This window comes from Babylonia areolata, chromosome 24, assembly GCF_041734735.1.
Source record: "Babylonia areolata isolate BAREFJ2019XMU chromosome 24, ASM4173473v1, whole genome shotgun sequence".
In the NCBI taxonomy this organism is placed as follows: domain Eukaryota; kingdom Metazoa; phylum Mollusca; class Gastropoda; order Neogastropoda; family Buccinidae; genus Babylonia; species Babylonia areolata.
In genome coordinates this window covers 37,819,900-37,838,847 of record NC_134899.1, presented here as the reverse complement: position 1 = coordinate 37,838,847, position 18,948 = coordinate 37,819,900, and positions in this window count along the sequence as shown.

Sequence of the window (18,948 nt, the reverse complement as noted above, 5' to 3'; positions counted from 1 at the left end):
ATGAACAACTGGAAAACTGTTTAAGAAAAACCGACAGTTTCAGCTAAAAAGTATACAATTAACATAGTTTCTCAATCAGTTAAAAATTTTATTTTTTTTAAGTGGATTTTCGTTGTAAAGAATAGAAGTGCACGTGGAAGGAATCACCTCTTATTATGAGAAGTGCTGATTACATTGGCTGTATACAATGCTGTTTGCCGAAAATCCAGCATCATTTCACAATGCTCCCCCATAAAGACATTCCAAGTGTTCCTTAGCTTTTTGTGAACTCTATAAACTACAATACCCCCCCCCCCCCCCCCCCCCCCCCCCCGCCCCTCCCGTCCCCCAATGGCCCCTTGGCTGGCGAGTAAGCTATAGGCAAAATAATCTGAACCCTGTATATCCATATCCAAATGTGCCAGACTTCCGCTGGGCTGCCGTCTTTTGAAGTCTTCACTGGTATGGGTGAACATATTTATGAACTTTGCATAGTGCTTCGGAAAAGGGCTGTGAAGTCGTAAATTTGATAATTGTTTTTATGATCCCCCCCCCCCCCCCCTGTTGTTTGCTTTCAGATCCGATGGCTAAATCAAAAAAGAAGATGGATAAAAAGGACAAAAAAGTAGAACCAGTCAAACCGAAGGAAGTCAAACCGAAGGAAGTCAAATCGAAGGAAGTCAGACCGAAGGAAGTCAGACCGAAGGAAGTCAAACCGAAGGAAGAAAACTCCATGTTCCGGAGTGAGTCAATGCAGAATCTGAGTACACTGAAAACACCCAAAGATCATACAGTCGTCAACATCATTAACGACAGAGGCCCATCTAGATCTTACCCTTCATACGACGATCTGGAGTCTGCGTCTGAGGTATTTATCACAAATTTTAAAAGTTAAGAGTTCTATAGCCCCTTTCGGCCATCGAGGCAGTAAATTCATATCTACCGTATCGAGGGCTTGACATGGAAAGGCGGGGCCCAATGCTGTCCTTCCGCCGTTTAAATCTTCCCCGACCGAAGTCAGGTACCCATTCATACCTGGATGGAGTGAGGAAAACTCGGGGGAGGTACCCGTAAAGTCGACAGCTCATTGCGTCGACAGCTCATTGCGTCGACAGCTCATACACATTTTAGGATCGGTAAAACATTTTTCAGAATACAATTACAATATCGGCACGGTCACACACACACACACACACACACACACACACGTACACACGAAAGAGAGGAGAGAGAGGGGGGGGGGGGCGTGGAGGGAGGGAGGGAGAGAGAGAGAGAGAGAGACAGACACAGAGAGAGACAGACAGACAGAGAGAGACGCACACACACACACACTTTTAACGCGTAAACCTTGCATCGTATGTGCACAAGTTTCTTCACCCCGTTCTTTATTATAAAAATTAATTTTGTTTGCTGTCGACGCAATGACATGGACCCCTAAACTCGGAGTGAAGTGCCTGTCCCGAGGACACAACACAGGGCCGAAAAGGGGCTTCGAACCCTGGTCACTGGTGACCACTGCATCTCTGAAATTGTAATGACGTTTACATTTTAATTCTCAGCCATTAGTTCTGCAGCAAAATGGACATAATTTTTTTTTTTTTTTTTTTTTTTTTATTAGTTGAGAATGAGTATTACTGTCTACATTCTCGTTCAATCCGGATATTTGTTGATACTTTACCAATAACTAACACTGAAGACTATATTGATGTAAAATGCTTCTGCCCATATACAGATATCATCACAAAATCCAAAGTGTTCTGAAACTTTGTGCATACATTTCAACTGACTAAATCGAGAGCCTTTTCAAGATCTGTAGAAACTAGTAGTTCTGGAAGATGTTTTTCTCCTAAATGATATGGTGTAAATGCCTTGAATTAACTCCTACAAGACGGGCACAATAGCCGAGTGGTTAAAGTGTTGGACTTTCAATCTGAGGGTCCCGGGTTCGAATCACGGTGACGGCGCCTTGTGGGTAAAGGGTGGAGATTTTTACGATCTGCAAGGTCAAAATATGTGCAGATCTGGTAGTGTCCGAACCCCTTTCGTGTGTACACGCAAGCAGAATATCAAACACGCACGTTAAAGATCATGTAATCCATATCAGCGTTCAGTGGGTTCTGGAAAACTAGAACATGCCCAGCATGCACACCTCCGAAAGCAGAGTATGGCTGCATACATGGCGGGGTTAAAAACGGTCATACACGTAAAAGCCCACTCGCGTACATACGAGTGAACGTGGGGATTCCAGCCCACGAATGCAGAAGAAGAAGAATCTCTATATCTGCCAGCAACAAAACCCACTTTATCTTCATTGACAAGTTTATCTGAAACAGTTTTAATTCTGTTTCCGATACAGGAAGACCCTGTTTTTGACTCACTTATGTAAACAAAGTGAGTCTATGTTATAGCCCGGTGTTCGGTTGTCTGTGTGCATGTGTCTGTGTCCATGGTACACTTTAACATTGCCATTTTCTCTGGAAATAGTTTGTCTGCCAATACTAAATTTGGCTTAAAAATAGTGTGAAAAAAATCTTCAGTCATACCAGTAATAGGTTGTATGTCTCCCGAATTAAGCCATATTTGCGAATCATTAACGGTCTATTTCGTTGAGATTTGTTCCGAAATCAGAAAATTCTATTAAAAAACAAAAACAACAAAAAAACAACAACCGCATCCCAGTGAGTTAGGCTACAAGAAAGTAGTTTGTGTTTGAAGACGACATGACCTCGTTTTTCTTGTTCGCAATTAAAAGGAAAGAAATACAAATTCTGGACAGAACACATACAGTAATACTAAGTACACCATCGACGTGTTACTGCATATAGATATTCTAAAGTGAACACTGAAATAACTGGAATGAACATAAGAGAAAAATTGAATCGATCGTTTCCTTTCAGGCCGTTGTAGACTGCTTCGTACAGATCTAGAGATCTACCATGTGTTGCGATGTGCTTGAAGCGATGTCAACGTCTCCTTTACAGCTAAAATAAAAAGAATAATTGAGATATAACAAAACACACACACGCGCGCACACACACACACACACACACACACACACACACACAAACATGATTTAAACGGCGCTATTACGTCAACGACAGTCACATCTATATATCACAGGAAGAAGAAAACGTCATATGGCGTCAGATGCGCTGCAGCAGTGGGGATTTGTCTGCTTGCTTCGGAACTGAACATGCAATTCCGCTCACATGCCTTTGTGTGTGTGTGTGTGTGTGTGTGTGTGTGATGCTTATTTCATAAATCATATTCAATACAGAGCACTTTTCAACGATTTTCAAAATAACTTCTTCTGTTTTTTCTCCTGGTGATTCCTTTACTGGATAAAGCGCGAAGCACACGCCAGATTTGAAGGCTTTGCCTCTTGTATAAATTACATTCAAGAGTGAAACGGAACACCTGGTCTTGAAATATTTTCTGGGTTTATCTCCTTTTGTGTGTGCTTCAAGATGTCTGATTGATGTCATTAAACAAAAGCGACATTGGTCAACGAGTCTTCAGGTCTGTTGCTCCTCTTAGGAATCTGATGTCTGTGATCTTTAGAAAAAAAAAAAGAAAGAAACATTTGAGCACTTAAAGAAATGCAGGAAAATACATAAGTTACAGTGTTAGCTAACGTCGCGAATTTAAAAAAAATCAATTAGTGTGTGTGTGTGTGTGTCCTGCTGTGCAGGTATTGGAATGCTTTTTTCTTGTTGTGTCTGGATGGCGCTGTCGACAACACAACCTAAGCGTGGAATTGTTTGATGAAGCGTCCTGTGCAAAGCACGTCCATTGATTGATTCATGCATTCCTTCAGGTTGGCGGACCCCGTGAGAGGAAAGACTCCAAATACCTTCGCAGGAAGAGCGACACAAAGAGGAGGAGGAGGAGGAGTCGCGAGCTGAGCATGAGCGACAGTGGAATGGACTTTAACCGCCGGGAGTATGGAGATGTCGACCGACTCCCACCTCAAGAAGCCCCGCCCGCCCCCGCCCCCGTCCTCATTGTCAACATGCCCAAGTCCAGCGGCTCCAGTTCCAGGGACTCACCCACCGCCAGCTCCTTAGGGCTGGGCAGCGACATTGACCAGTCCTCCACCATCATGGACGATGAACCTCTTGAGAGTGTGGTCAGCGACTCAGAGCCTCCGCCTTCTCTGCCTGACATTCCTCCGCCTTCACTTCCGCTTCCGCGTTCTTCTGATGAGACTGAGACAAAACCCCGCCGCTCGAAAAGAAAAAAGCGCCACAGCAAAAACGACGACAAGCCCAAAGAGGCAAAAAACGAAGGTCCCAAGGCATGGCACGAAAAGCTCACCGGAAAATTCCGCTCGCCGAAGCGCGAAGATGGGCCAGTGGCTGGGGAGGAGGACATCAACCGACCAGTCATGGGCAAGACGGGGTTGATGGACACCATCAGGTACAACGTGTGTGGCCTCTGCTTCCGTCACAACGTCTACCAGGAGCCCAAAGGGTGGAGAACGGGCGGGGAGTTCACCGAGGACAACTGGAACCCCATGGCGGAGATGGTGTCACGCGAGCAGGAGTCCTACATATCCGAGTTGTCTTCGGCTGAGGGCCAGGAACTCCCGTCTGCCGCGCAAGAATCGACTGCACAGCAGGAGGAACCCCCGGCTGAAAATCTGACCAATGAGGAACCCGTGTCGGAGGACCTGGCGTCAGAGGAAGACGATGCGGCTTCCGAGGAATCTCCAACGGATGTGAGGTGAGTGGGGTGGGTGGGTGATTCTTTTTTTGGTTTCGTTTTGCTGTTTGAGAAACTTGGTACTGTTCTGCCCAGTACAAAATAATGGCATTAGAAAGTATTGCTTATAGTCTGTAGTCTGCTTCTGTTTGTTTGTTTCTTTTACTTGCTGTGTTTGTGTGTGTGTGTGTGTGTCTTTGTGTGTGTGTGTGTGTTTATTGTTCATTGTATTAACATGTGTTTTCAGTCATGTGCGACTCTCTCTGTCTTTGTCTGTCTCTCTCTCTCTCTCTCGCTCTCTCAAATTGTTTACTGCTTCATCATTTTTTTTTTTTTTAATCAATCGCATTTTTAACAAGTGCGTGATTAAACAATTTCAAATTTTATTGCTTGATCACTGTCTGGTCACATATATTTTATTTTCATGCCTTGCACTTTCTCCCTCTCCCCCTAGACCCTCCCTCCTCCCTCTTCTCTTTCTCTCTCTCTCTCTCTCTCTCTCTCTCTCTCTCTCTCTCTCTCTCTTTCAGTTCTCCTTTTTGTCACACTCCTTCTGCAATGTAATGTTATACATGTCAAATCATTATTCATGGACTGCCATGAATTATATTGTGCATGTCGTATTGGTATTGATATACTGGATGTACAAAAAAAAAACAAAAAAAAAAGCAAAGCCTTTTTTTTTTCTTTTTCTTTTTTTTAACTCTCATTACCCTAAGAAAACAAGAGTTAATTCAGTTCAATTCTTCCCTCACTACAGGGTGACGGTGAAGATACCCAAACTGGAAACTGAGGAGACGGAAGAAGATAGCGACGACAGCGATAATGAAAGCACGGTGGACTCCGACATCGTAATGCCAGATCAGGCATCGGCAACAACCCAAGGGACCGAATCAACCATCTAGTCAGATCAGGCATCGGCAGCAAGCCAAGGGATCGATTCTTTTGACCTGAGAACCACCCTTCAACCACCCCCCCCCCCTTACCCTTCCCCCCCCCCCCCACACACACACACATCACCCCACCCCCCTACCCCACACACCACGTGACTTTCGAGACCCGCACCAACGAAGGAAGCGTCGCAATGCCGTTTCGAGTAGTTGAGTCAGTCGAGAGAAATTTTAACGAAAACTGTTGACTTGAGAGAAAGCGGTCATTGATTGAAAAAGGCTAACGCCATTTATTTTCCCAAGCAAAGTAGCGAAGTGGGTGGAAAACAACAACGACAACAACAACAACGTGAAGACACTCATGACTTTAAGGGAAGTTAAGCCCAAAGTCCGTCGGTACAGGTGTAATTAAAGGAAAATAAAACGAATAAAACAAAACAAACAAACAAAAAAAAAAAAAACAACAACAACAAAAAAACTATGCGACTTTACAGAAGTTGAGCCTGACACCTGTGCCGGGTTCAGGTGCAGTTCACACACACACACACACACACACACACACACACACACACACAGAGAGAGAGAGAGAGAGAGTTCGCAACTTAACTCAAAAGAGAAGCCTAACGCTCACCGATGCAGATGCAATACCACACACACATACACACGCGCACACTTGAGCGCGTGCGCTCGTACACACACACACACACACACACACACACACACACAACGAAATGAAATAATTTAACACATTCAACGTGGGTTTTAGAAAAGGTTTAAGCCTATTGCAACTACCAAACCAGTAATGATGCTGAAGTAACGTGCATGTGACTTGAGAAGAAAGATTCATCCAACTCAACTCCTCTCGACACGGGGTGAAATAAGGAGCACTGAGAAAGGACATCAGCCCAAAAGGCTCCGTAGCTTTGTATGGCCAATCGGGGCAGTGAATTCATGTTCACGGTGTCTAAGGCTCGGCATAGGAAGGCGGGGCCCAGTCCTCTCCTTTCGTCGTTTTAACCTTTCCAATCCAAGTTAGGCACCAGCCTACATCTCGGTGGTGTGAGTGAAAAGCGGAGTGAAGTACCTTTGCCACGGGCACATCACCATGCTGAAACGGGGCTTCGAACCCTGATCACTGGTGAACACTGGGTCGGGAATCCAACGCCTGACTGATTCTGCCCTCGTTGAACAGCCCAAGGCACCTCTCTCAGAATAATGTTGAATTAACAGTCACCTAAAATTCAACAGGATTAAACTAGCCAAGCTTGGTCAGCATGTGTATCAGTATCAGTATCAGTAGCTCAAGGAGGCGTCACTGCGTTCGGTCAAATCCATATACGCTACACCACATCTGCCAAGCAGATGCCTGACCAGCAGCGTAACCCAACGCATGTGTATCGAATGGAACAAAACATTGACGGAGACGACTTTGGATAGGTTAATTAACTCACTCAGTACGGCCAGTCCTCTCTTCTCCTCTACACAGACCCCTCGGATGTCCAGTGGGTGTCTCAATGACCCAACCTTTAGCTTCCGTCGTCAGAATTGTGGTATTCTTTGTCAACATTCACAGCTTCAATATAAGAGCCTTCCGCTTGCAAGATTTTGATGGTGGTAATTGGGGTGAAACGCTGTTAACGTCGTCTCTTTCGCCGTTCGTATGGAGAGAGTTATTAAGACCTTGACTGCTGCTGAAGAGTATGCTTGTCGGTGAAGGTTGTCACTTCGCTAAGATTGAGCTTGCAGGCTCAGTCATCATTCTTTGTTTTAGTCTTCTTTCTCTTCAAACTGCATTCCTTTTCTTCAGTTAAAAACCCCCCACAATTCTCATACATACAAAATAAGTGGTATCTAAAATATAATCTTACACCACACTAATCTTACTTCACTGAGCTTCACCAATCAAGGGGTCAGTGATGCGTCTTCTGACACTGTTGGGGCAGCGTATAGATGGGCATCCATCAGTGACAGGTGACTATAGAAGCTGCACTCAGGGTGGTGATTGATACAGGGTCGGGTGTGGCTGGACAGGCCAATACCGGAGTGACAGTCCTTTCCACACAGGTGAAGTCTGACGCTTGTCTGTCTGTCTGTCTGGTTGGCTGGCTTTGGGCCCCTCAACACAAGTAATAATGACAATAAAAAATAATGATAGCAATAATGATAATGATGATGATAATAAAGTCTATGCCTCAGAACACTGGGCAAGCGTCTCTTCGAACTTGAAGCAGTAAAGTTATGGTTGTGTTAAGCGCACCTCAAAACACTAACAGCTGTGCGATCGTTTAATTTAGCACAGGGTACCTGAAAAGGTGGTGACGCACGTAAAACAACAACAAACATTAATACCCTGGATGAAAACATTGGAAATTGGGAATGCAAGGGAAAGCACTACCACAACGCCCCTTTGGTGAATTCAGTCCCCCTTACAGACTGCGAGAAAGGGTTGTGTTATGTACGCGTATCTATTATCTATATGCAGTGTTTACTGGCGTCAGGATGGTAAGACAGAGAAAGATGTATCTTTGGTGTTAGAAATTATTTTTACGCCAACAAAGATTAACGGCATGAGCTAACACCACGTTTTTGTCATGATCACATGAACCATGTACGTCGAGCCGCAAGGTAAGCGCTATATAAATGCATAGTAGTGGTAGTAGTAGAAGGAGCAGCAGCAGTAGTAATAATAGTAGTAGTTGTATTGTCTCACGTGTGTTTAACCATCTGTTTCGGTTGTCTGTATGTCCGTGTGTGTGTGTGTGTGTGAACGCTCGGCTTTGTGTCACAGACTGACAAAAGTTTACAGCTAGGCCAACAGTAAATTGAGACCTGCATGATCTTTGGTTTCTCCGTTACAATGGGAATTCAATAATTAAAGCATAGTTGGTTGGTTTTTTTGTGAAGGACCTATGGCTCTCAAACTAGGCCCAAACTGGATCTTAGTAGCACTATACAGTCCCGAGAGCTTGTTGGCCTTTTGGGAATTAACCAACGCCAACTGTCCTAAAGCCCGCTTGGATGACAGTGGGGATGCTACTTCAAGACAAGACACTCTCTCCACTATAATTACATTCTAGCCCAGGTATTCGGGACAGCAGATGCCACTTCTGCTGTTCCAATACCCATAGTAGTACACGTATGTCTGTCATATATAAACACAAGTGTGTGTATGTGTATGTGTGTTGGCTACCTTCAGGTTATTTTCCGCATAAAATATGAATTTCCATGTCGGACAGGTCGTCGTTTCGATAATCTCGTCCAAAATACCTTTTTCATCACTGCTAATGTGAGCCATCAGATTGTAAATGTTTTTGCTGCTATTTTCTGTTTGCGATTGCTGTTATTGGCATTGATAAATAATCTGCAGTGATGAAGATATGGAAGAAGAAGAAGAAGGAAAAGAAAAAAACTCAACAGATTCTCGACGCATCGACTGAGCCAAGCATAACACTTTAAGAATTTTTAAAGGTTTGTGTGTGTGCGCGTGAGAGAGAGAGAGAGAGAGAGACAAAAAGAAAACGAGAGAATCTTAACGAAAGCTCATTGATCTGTGTACATCTCTCCCTCCCTCCCTCAACGCTAAAATGAACGAAAATTTGATGCAGCATGGACATTGACAAATTGCCGGATACAAGGGGCTCCTTCCCTCCTTTCCATTTTATGACTCACTTGTGTAAACAAAGTGAGTCTATGTTTTAACCCGGTGTTCGGTTGTCTGTGTGTGTGTGTGTGTGTTCGTGGTAAACTTTAACATTGATATTTTCTCTGGAAATACTTTGTCAGTTGACACCAAATTAGGAATAAAAATAGGAAAAATTCAGTTCTCTCCATTTATCTTGTTTAAAACAATATTGCACCTCTGGGATGGGCACAAAAAAAAAAAAAAAAAAAAAATGAAGCCTAATTATATGCAAACTGCATTTACTGTTATATTTATATTTTTTGTATTCTCTAAACTTGGCACTTTGATCTGATATTCTGACCCAACAACAAGAGCAGTCATTATTATCATTTTCTGTTCAAACAGGAACTTCCTTTGCTAAGCATGGAACTTTTATTTATTTGCAAACGTTTTGGTGCAGATAGTAAAAAATGGAAATTCTCTGTAATTAAAGCTAGGGGAGTTAATTTGCTTTAAACTGATCTTTCTCATCTTAAACATTACATTTTGAAATTATACTCAATACATAAAAAGCTTGGATTTTTTTTTTTAAAGTGTATCACAAGTGAGTCTTGAAGGCCTTGCCTTTCTTGTTTTTTTGTTTTTTATTAAAACAGTTTAATAATTCAACCACCACGCACGTTGTCAATGGGTCGCTGGATGGGTAGACAGAAATGGGGCAATCCGTTTTATTGACTAAATAGAAAGAATCCCCTTTTGGTAACTTTCCAATTTTTATTAAAACAGTTTAATAATTCAACCACCACGCACATTGTCAATGGATCGCTGGATGGGTAGACAGAAATGGGGCAATCAGTTTTATTGACTAAATAGAAAGCATCCCCTTTAGGTAACTTTCCAATTTTTATTAAAACAGTTTAATAATTCAACCACCACGCACGTTGTCAATGGGTCGCTGGATGGGTAGACAGAAATGGGGCAATCCGTTTTATTGACTAAATAGAAAGCATCCCCTTTAAGTAACTTTAAGATTCGATGGGCGACGATTTGAAATTTCGAGCCCGCTTCTTTCTTGCCTTCGATTTTGGTCAGTGTGTTGACCTCGGTAGTGACAGTGTCGTCTGCTGTACAGTCACCTGGTCAGTGTTCAAGCCAATTTTGTTTTTCCAGTCTCAATCTCTCAATGAGGTGTCATTGCGTTCTGACATATCCATATACGCTACACTTCATCTGCCGGGCATATGTCTGGCGGCAGCATAACCCAACGCGCTTAGTCAGGCTTTGAGTGTTTATTTGTGAACATATCAGAATAGATTTCTTCTACATAATTTTGCCAGAGGACAACCCTTTTGTTGCCGCGGGTTCTTCATTTTAAGTTCGTGCTGCACCTGGGGACCTTGGTTTGTCGTCTTACCCGAATGACCAGACGCTCAGTTTCTTCTTCTTCTGCGTTCACTCGTATGCACACGAGTGGGCTTTTACGTGTATGACCGTTTTTACCCCGCCATGTAGGCAGCCATACTCCGTTTTCGGGGGTGTGCATGCTGGGTATGTTCTTGTTTCCATAACCCACCGAACGCTGACATGGATTACAGGATCTTTAACGTGCGTATTTGATCTTCTGCTTGCATATACACACGAAGGGGGTTCAGGCACTAGCAGGTCTGCACATATGTTGACCTGGGAGATCGTAAAAATCTCCACCCTTTACCCACCAGGCGCCGTCACCGTGATTCGAACCCAGGACCCTCAGATTGAAAGTCCAACTCTTTAACCACTCGGCTATTGCGCCCGTCAGACGCTCAGTTTGATTGTCCGGTCAAACTTGGGAGAAAGGGCGAGAGACGGAATCGAACCCACGCCCTCACGAACACTGTTTTTTTGCAGACGAGCTTCTTATCCATTCTACCACCTTCCTCCTGCTCCTCAGGATCCAAGCAGCACACTTGGACACACACACACACACACACACACACACACACACAGAGAGAGACACGGATGTGCATATATATATAGAGAGAGAGAGGGGGGGGGGGGTAATATATACATATAAGCTTGACCAGTGCATTGGGTCGACGTCAGTGCGTATCATTGAAACATTTACGCTACACTAAATCTGCTATAAAACAACAAACAAACGCAGACGCCTGGCATGGTTTTTTTTTGTGTTTTTTGTTTTGTTTTGTTTGTTTTTTTGTTTGTTTGTTTTGGGTTGGGTTTGGTTTTGTTTGGTTTTTTTTTGTGTGTGTTTTTTTGGTTTTTTGGGGTTTTTTTTTTAATGGGGAGATACTGATGCTGAGTTAGGGTAGTTCATTGCGTCCAGGAAGTTTGGACGGGGGAGAAGATGCGGGGGTTAGGGGGTGGAGGGGGTGTGGGGGGAGAGGATTTGTCTCTCAGTTATTATATTGTTCCATCGGGAGTTATGAATTTCTTGACGTTGATGTAGATGGCGGCACAGCAGAATCGTCTGCAGGAACCTCGTTTGTCTTCCTTAGTTTGTTTGTGCAGTTTGGCCACGCTTTTTCTTCCATAGCTCATAGAATACCGACATCATCATTTTCAATACATTATCATCACCATAATTCTCTCTCTCTCTCTCTCTCTCTCTCTCTCTCTCTCTCTCTCTCTCCTCTATCTATCTATCTCTATCTCTCTCTCTCTCTCAGGCCATAACCCCATTTGGAGGGGTACGAACAGATTAGTAAACCATCCGCTAGTGAATATAATTATGAGCGATCATGTCATCCAACAAAAGTACAGAAGCAACCTGAAATAGAAAAACAACAACATGATAGCAGAAACACAATGCAGAACATAACATATTCACAACAATGTGGTAGAAATTCATACAACATGTAAACCTGTTTTTCAAGATAAAGCCATTTCTCTTCCTTTAAATGTCTTGAAAGACACAGCAAGATTTCTAATGGTGCCATTACGTTTTGATGCCAATATCAATGTTCATTTGAAACCACAGGGATTATTGTAATACTTTGGATGTATCAAACTTTGTCTCAGATCATATAAATCCGGGCAAGATAGAACAAAACGAAGTTCATTTTCTATATCAGTCTTGCATTCAGGACATTTCCTTTGACTTTCACCATATCTTATAGATATTGAACAGTGAACTGCTAAATCATGTGTACCAACCCTGAATCTTTTTAAAATAATCTCTAATAAACCCGTTCAAATCCATCTACATGTGTGATTCCACACTAATGTGATGATTTTATTTTATGTATTGAATGAATCTATCACTATTCTGCATGTGATGCTCCCAGTTTTGCCAGGCACAATCCACTAACCTTTGTTTAGATATTCTTATAAATGAACTTATACACCATCTACCTTGATTTTCCCATGCATAATAGAAGTCATAGGCACTCAAGATGTCACGAACTTTTAAAAGGCCGCTCATGTTTTTTCATCTGTTAGCCAAGTTTAACAGCATTTTATACAACTTGTACGGTAGTCTGTGAACTTCTATTTGCGTTAATTTCAGCCAGTATCTAATACAACAAGTTGCAGAATTAATGGTTCATGGAAATCAACCTGAATCTAAAATCAATTCAGTTCTCTTTTGCATTTTCGATCTCTCAGTAGTGGAGTACCTGCTAGACGACCGAGTGAAAAAAGGGAAAAAACGAAAAGTTCGGCATGTATTTTACTTTCATTCGAGAATCTATTCTGCTATTAATATTGACTGATTAAAATGAATGAACCATTGAAAGAATGAATAAATGAATGTAAAATCAGCATTTACATAAGCTTGTTCGTGTTTGGAAAAAATGTCAATAATATAATGCATTTATCTGGCTTCAAATCCGCTTGTGTTTGTTTTTGCTTTCTTTTTCTTTTCTTTTTTCTTTTTTTTCTTTTTGTTTGTTTTAACCCAGTTTTCATATTGCTCTCCTGTTGTTGGCATCAAAACAGATGAATATGCGATTTATAATGTTCAAGTCAGTCCTTTCGTTAAATGCTTGTTGGCATCATTTTGCTGTTGTCATAGATTCCACGGTTGATGAATGCTTTTTATTTTTCGTGTAGCTTTACATTCTTCAAACAAATCACACACACACGAACAATAACAACATTTTTTTTTTAAGATAGGAAAAGGAAAACAACAACAACAACAACGAAACTGAACTTTTCATTCATGCAGATGACCGCTAAAATATCGAATATATCTTCTTTTTTCGCCAAGACGGAATTGTGATAATCCTAAGAGGTATCAACTGGTGATTAGGTAGCCAGGTTGTTTTCAAAGCATTTATTTTCCATGCTTGCGTGTTTGTTGAGTACCATGGAGTGATGGCCTAGAGGTAACGCGTCCGCCCAGGAAGCGAGTAAATCTGAGCGCGCTGGTTCAAATCACGGCTCAGCCGCCGATATTTTCTCCCCCTCCACTAGACCTTCAGTGGTGGTCTGGACGCTAGTCATTCGGATGAGACGATAAACCGAGGTCCTGTGTGCAGCATGCACTTAGCGCACGTAAAAGGAACCCATGGCAACAAAAGGGTTGTTCCTGGCAAAATTCTGTAGACAAATCCATTTCGATAGGAAAAACAATTAACACTGCATGCAGGAAAAAATACAAAAAAAGAGGGTGGCGCTGTAGTGTGGCGACGCGTTCTCCATGGGGAGAGCAGCCCGAATTTCACACAGAGAAAATCTGTTGTGATAAAAAGAAATAAAAAATACTGGTTACTTTGTTACTACTGGAGCTGGAATGGCTGGATCCTGCAGTGCATGATAATCACGTTCTGAACATGGTGTGTATTTCTGCACTGTCTGTTTAGTTCGGCTGTGTTTATTTCTGCACTTCCAAATCACACACACACACACACACACACACACACGCACACACACACACAAACCACCACCACCACCACCACCACCGCCCCAGCTAACATCACCGCTAGAATCTTCCGAATCTTCCAATCAGCATCGAAGTTAATTGGATCAGCAGCAAAAAACAAGAACAACTGATTAATTAAGCAGTAAATATGACAATTCTTTTAAAGCATCGGTGATTAACGATAGCTCTAGCTACTTGTAAGACGTAAACAAGTAATAGAATAAACTAAAACAGAACTGAATAAGATAAAATGAAATAAAATAAAATGAAATAAAATAAGATACGATACGATAAAATAACATAATTCTTTATATATATATATATATATATATATATATATATATATATATATATATATATGTATATATATATAAAGTGGTTGAAGTGTTTAGCACAGAAGTTAACGGGTGTTTTTAGCTGGTTCCGAACTGCAGGGTAGGATAGACAGTCGTACGAACATATCTGTCTCTGTCGGCCACTTGTTAACGTTCATGGATCTCCCTTGAAGAGATCGTCGGAGCCTGTTTTATGTTTTATTGTATTCAGAGGAGGGCGGAGGGGGAAAGGAGAGGGGGCAGTGTAGGGGGACGGGGGTGGGGGGGCGGGGGAGAGGGGGGGGGCTTTAGGGGTTGTTTATATTGGTTGAACGATGGGTCGTGTGTTTTTGTTTTGGTTTTCGTGTTTGTTCCTTGGTTTTCCTTCTGTTTCTTTTTTTTTTTTTTTTCTTGCTTGAGCTGTGTTTTTCCCCTTTGTTTTCCTTGTTTTTCTTTGTTTCTTCTGTGTGTGTGTGTGTGTGTGTGTGTATATATATATATATGTGTGTGTGTGTGTGTGTGTATGTGTGTCTGTGTGTATATGTGTGTGTGTGTGTGTGTGTGTGTGTGTGTGTTTCTTTTGCTACTCTGTCTTTTCCTTTCTTTGTTTGCTGTCTGTCTTTGTTTATTTCTCACTATTTTCTTCTTTTCTTTTGTTCCGGTTCAATTTCGGTTGTTCTTTCTTTCGTTCTTTCTTTCTTTCTTTCTTTCTTTCTTTCTTTCCAGTTTCGTTCTTCTTTCTGTGAAGACTGTAAATCTCAAGGAGGAAAAGGGGTGGGGAGAGAAAGAGTGGATGGTTTATGTACGGCTTGTGATGTATAATGCTTGAACTATTTGCTGATGGTATGGAATCTCACCGTCGCAGAGGGAGGAGGTTGTTTAGTTGCTTCTTTGTCTGTCTATCTGTCTGTCTGTTTGTCTGTCTGTCTCTCTGTTAAGACAGTAATTTATATTAGGAACAAGTGTGCATGTTCTATGTACGGACTGTGACGTCATCATGCATTAAAAACTTTTTCCGTGAGGGCATGGAATTTCCCTGTCGATGTGGGTGGAGGTTGTTTAGTTCCGAGTCTGTCTCTGTCTGTCTGTCTCTCTGTCTGTCTGTTTGCCTGTCTGTCTGTCTCTCTGTTAAGACAGTAATTTATATTAGGAACAAGTGTGCATGTTCTATGTACGGACTGTGATGTCATCATACTTTTAAAAACTTTTTCCGTGAGGGCATGGAATTTCCCTGTCGAGGTGGCTGGAGGTTGTTTAGTTCCGAGTCTGCCTCTGTCTGTCTGTCTCTCTGTCTGTCTGTTTGCCTGTCTGTCTGTCTCTCTGTTAAGACAGTAATTTATATTAGGAACAAGTGTGCATGTTCTATGTACGGACTGTGATGTCATCATACTTTTAAAAACTTTTTCCGGCGTGAGGGCATGGAATTTCCCTGTCGAGGTGGCTGGAGGTTGTTTAGTTCCGAGTCTGTCTGTCTGTGTCTGTCTGTCTCTCTGTTTGTCTGTCTGTCTCTCTGTTAAGACAGTAATTTATATTGGGAACAAGTGTGCATGTTCTATGTACGGACTGTGATGTCATCATACTTTTAAAAACTTTTTCCGGCGTGAGGGCATGGAATTTCCCTGTCGAGGTGGCTGGAGGTTGTTTAGTTCCGAGTCTGTCTCTGTCTGTGTCTGTCTGTCTCTCTGTTTGTCTGTCTGTCTCTCTGTTAAGACAGTAATTTATATTGGGAACAAGTGTGCATGTTCTTATGTACGGATCGTGACGTCATCATGCATTAAAAACTTTTTGCGTGAGGGCATGGAATGAAAAAAATCTATTTATCTGTGTGTGTGTGTGTATGTGTGTGTGTGTCCGCCTCCCCCCAACTTCCCCCCTCTCTCTCTCTCCCTCTCTCTCTGTTTCTCTCCTCCTCTCGCTCTGCTTACCCCTTCCCCATCATTATATTCCTTCTCCCTCTCCTATCTCCCATTCTACTCTCTTCCTCACCTCTCCACTCCCTCCCTCCCTCCCTCACTCCCTCCCTCCCTCCCTCCCCCTTCCTTTTATTCTAATGAGACATCTTCATTCAATTGTTCCCAATGCACTTTGGACTTTTAGTATCGACACGCATAATCATTGAACTTTTTCTTAGTTACGCAACAGCTACTTTTGCAGGAAGGAAGGAAGGAGAATTTCAAATGTTGCAGACAGAAAGTGTCCGCGGTGAACCAGTTCACTGCTGCAGACGATCGGTGCATGGGGAGACCACCCCCATACATTATTCAGTGGAGCTGTTTCATTGAAATTGCGTGAATTCGGGATGTGTGAATGAGGGTGTCGTTCATTGCGTTTCTGTCTGTCTGTAAGTCTGTCTTGTCTTGGTGTGTGTGTGTGTGTGTGTGTGTGTGTGTGTGTGTGTGTGTGTGTGTGAATGTAAGAAAGATAACATGTGGATTGAGAGAGAGAAAGAGAGAGTAAGAGGAGTGTGTTGGTGTGTGTGTGTGTGTGTGTGTGTGTGTGTGTGTGTGTGTTTATGTGCTTGCGCATGTGCGTTCGCGTGAGCGAGCGCTCGCGCGTGTGTGTATATGTGTGTGTTTCTTTATATTTCTTTCTTTCCCCATCCCCACGTCTCTCTCTCTCTCTGTCTCTTTGTCTCTCTGTCTCTCTCTCTCTCTCTCTCTCTCTCTCTCTCTCTCTCTCTACACACACACACACACACACACACACACACACACACACATTCAGTTAAATGACCTGAGGTTCTTTGCCTGAACTGGAAAACAGCTTAAGTGATTATGAGCTGAGATGCCTTTCTGTGCCTTCCTTCCGGCCCATTCATCATTTCAGTCCCAGTATGCTACAGATCCACACATACAGCCGTACCTTTCACAAACACACACACACACACACACACACACACACACACACACACACACTCGCTCCCTCTCTGTCTTCTCCTTCACACACACACACATACACACACACACACACACACACACACACAAATATGTGTATATGTTTATTTGTGTGTGTGTGTGTGTGTGTGTGTGTGTGTGTGTATGCATGTATAAATATCATTAATAAACATGGGTAGTCGTGCGCTCGAAGAAGAAGATGAAGAAGAAGAAAAGTAGGAGGAGAAGAAGACGAAGACGTTATCTAAAAAAAAAACTTGTTAGAAATTTTGTAAAATGCAATCCAACAAAAGTAAACACAACACAACAGAACAGAACAGAACGCAACACACACACACACACACACACACACACACACACACACACACATACACACACGCGCGCGCGCATGCATGCACGCACACATGCATTCACGCACACACACACACACACTACACTATACTACACACGCACACTACACCACACACACACACACACACACACACACACCACACTACACTACACTACACTACACTACACTACACAATGCCAGCAATAATATCATACCCCAACCCCGACCCACCCCACAGACAACTCGATTCTGCACACGTCTTAACCCATTCTCCCCCCCCCCCCCCCCCCCACCTCCTCCCACCCCCCTTCCACCCCAACCCCTGCAGAGTGTAAAAGCAAAGCAGGGCGCACTACAGCAAACGCTCAATTAACCCGTGCACGCCCGCGCCCTCTGTTTAGCCGGCCCTCTATTGACAGCTCCCCATAACAGCCCCGGCCATCCCAGCGCCCCCGAAATAAGCAAACACTTGAAGCCACCCGGCGAAAATCCTGCAAATTTTCCAACGACAATCGTCTCAAAAGCACTGACACGCTTTCAGTCTGCTTCCTAGTCGGGAGCAGATGCCCTTGTTATGTTTGCTTTTGGAGGGAGACTCCAACAGAAATGTAAACAGAAGGAGCGTCTTAGCGGGTGAAAAGAACAACACCATAGCAGCAAAGAGATCAGATTACCTGGGATTGGAAGTGAGGTGGTTTCATATGAGCGGCTCGGGGAAAAAAAATATTAGTAAACGGAGACAAGAACGTGAAGCTGAAGTGGAAAGCGGTGCGGGAAGGGTTAATAATAATGTAAAAAAGAGCCTTGTGTACTATCAGCAAAAGGCTTGTGTACTTTCGGCAGACAAGAGCAGAGTGGACTGTAATGTGAAAATGAAAAGAAAACTACTTAACGACAACGATAAATGAAGGAAGGCGAGAGAACTGTTGAAGTGTTGTAGAAATTAGATGTTATCGATACACTGGTAGATGGGTTCGGAGTGCAGGTACATATTATTGGTGTGTTTTAAATCTGAAAAAAAAGTTCATCTGTAGAGTCTGAAGGAAGTAAATAAAGAAAATAAGCATATATCTATATTCATTAAAGTAAATAAAGGAATATTGCCAGAAGAATGCAAATATCTATCTATCTGTCTGTCCATCTGTCTATCTATCTATCTGTCTGTCTATCAGTCTGTCTATCTATCTTTGGAAAACATTTAACTAGCTAAACTGGTTTACTAACTGAATAAGGAGAGCAGAAACAGACACAACAGAACTAATCAGGGAATGAAGAAATTAACACCATGTTCACCACAAAAAAAGAAAAGATATTCGATATTCCAGCTGTCTTATGTATGGATGAAAAGCTTAC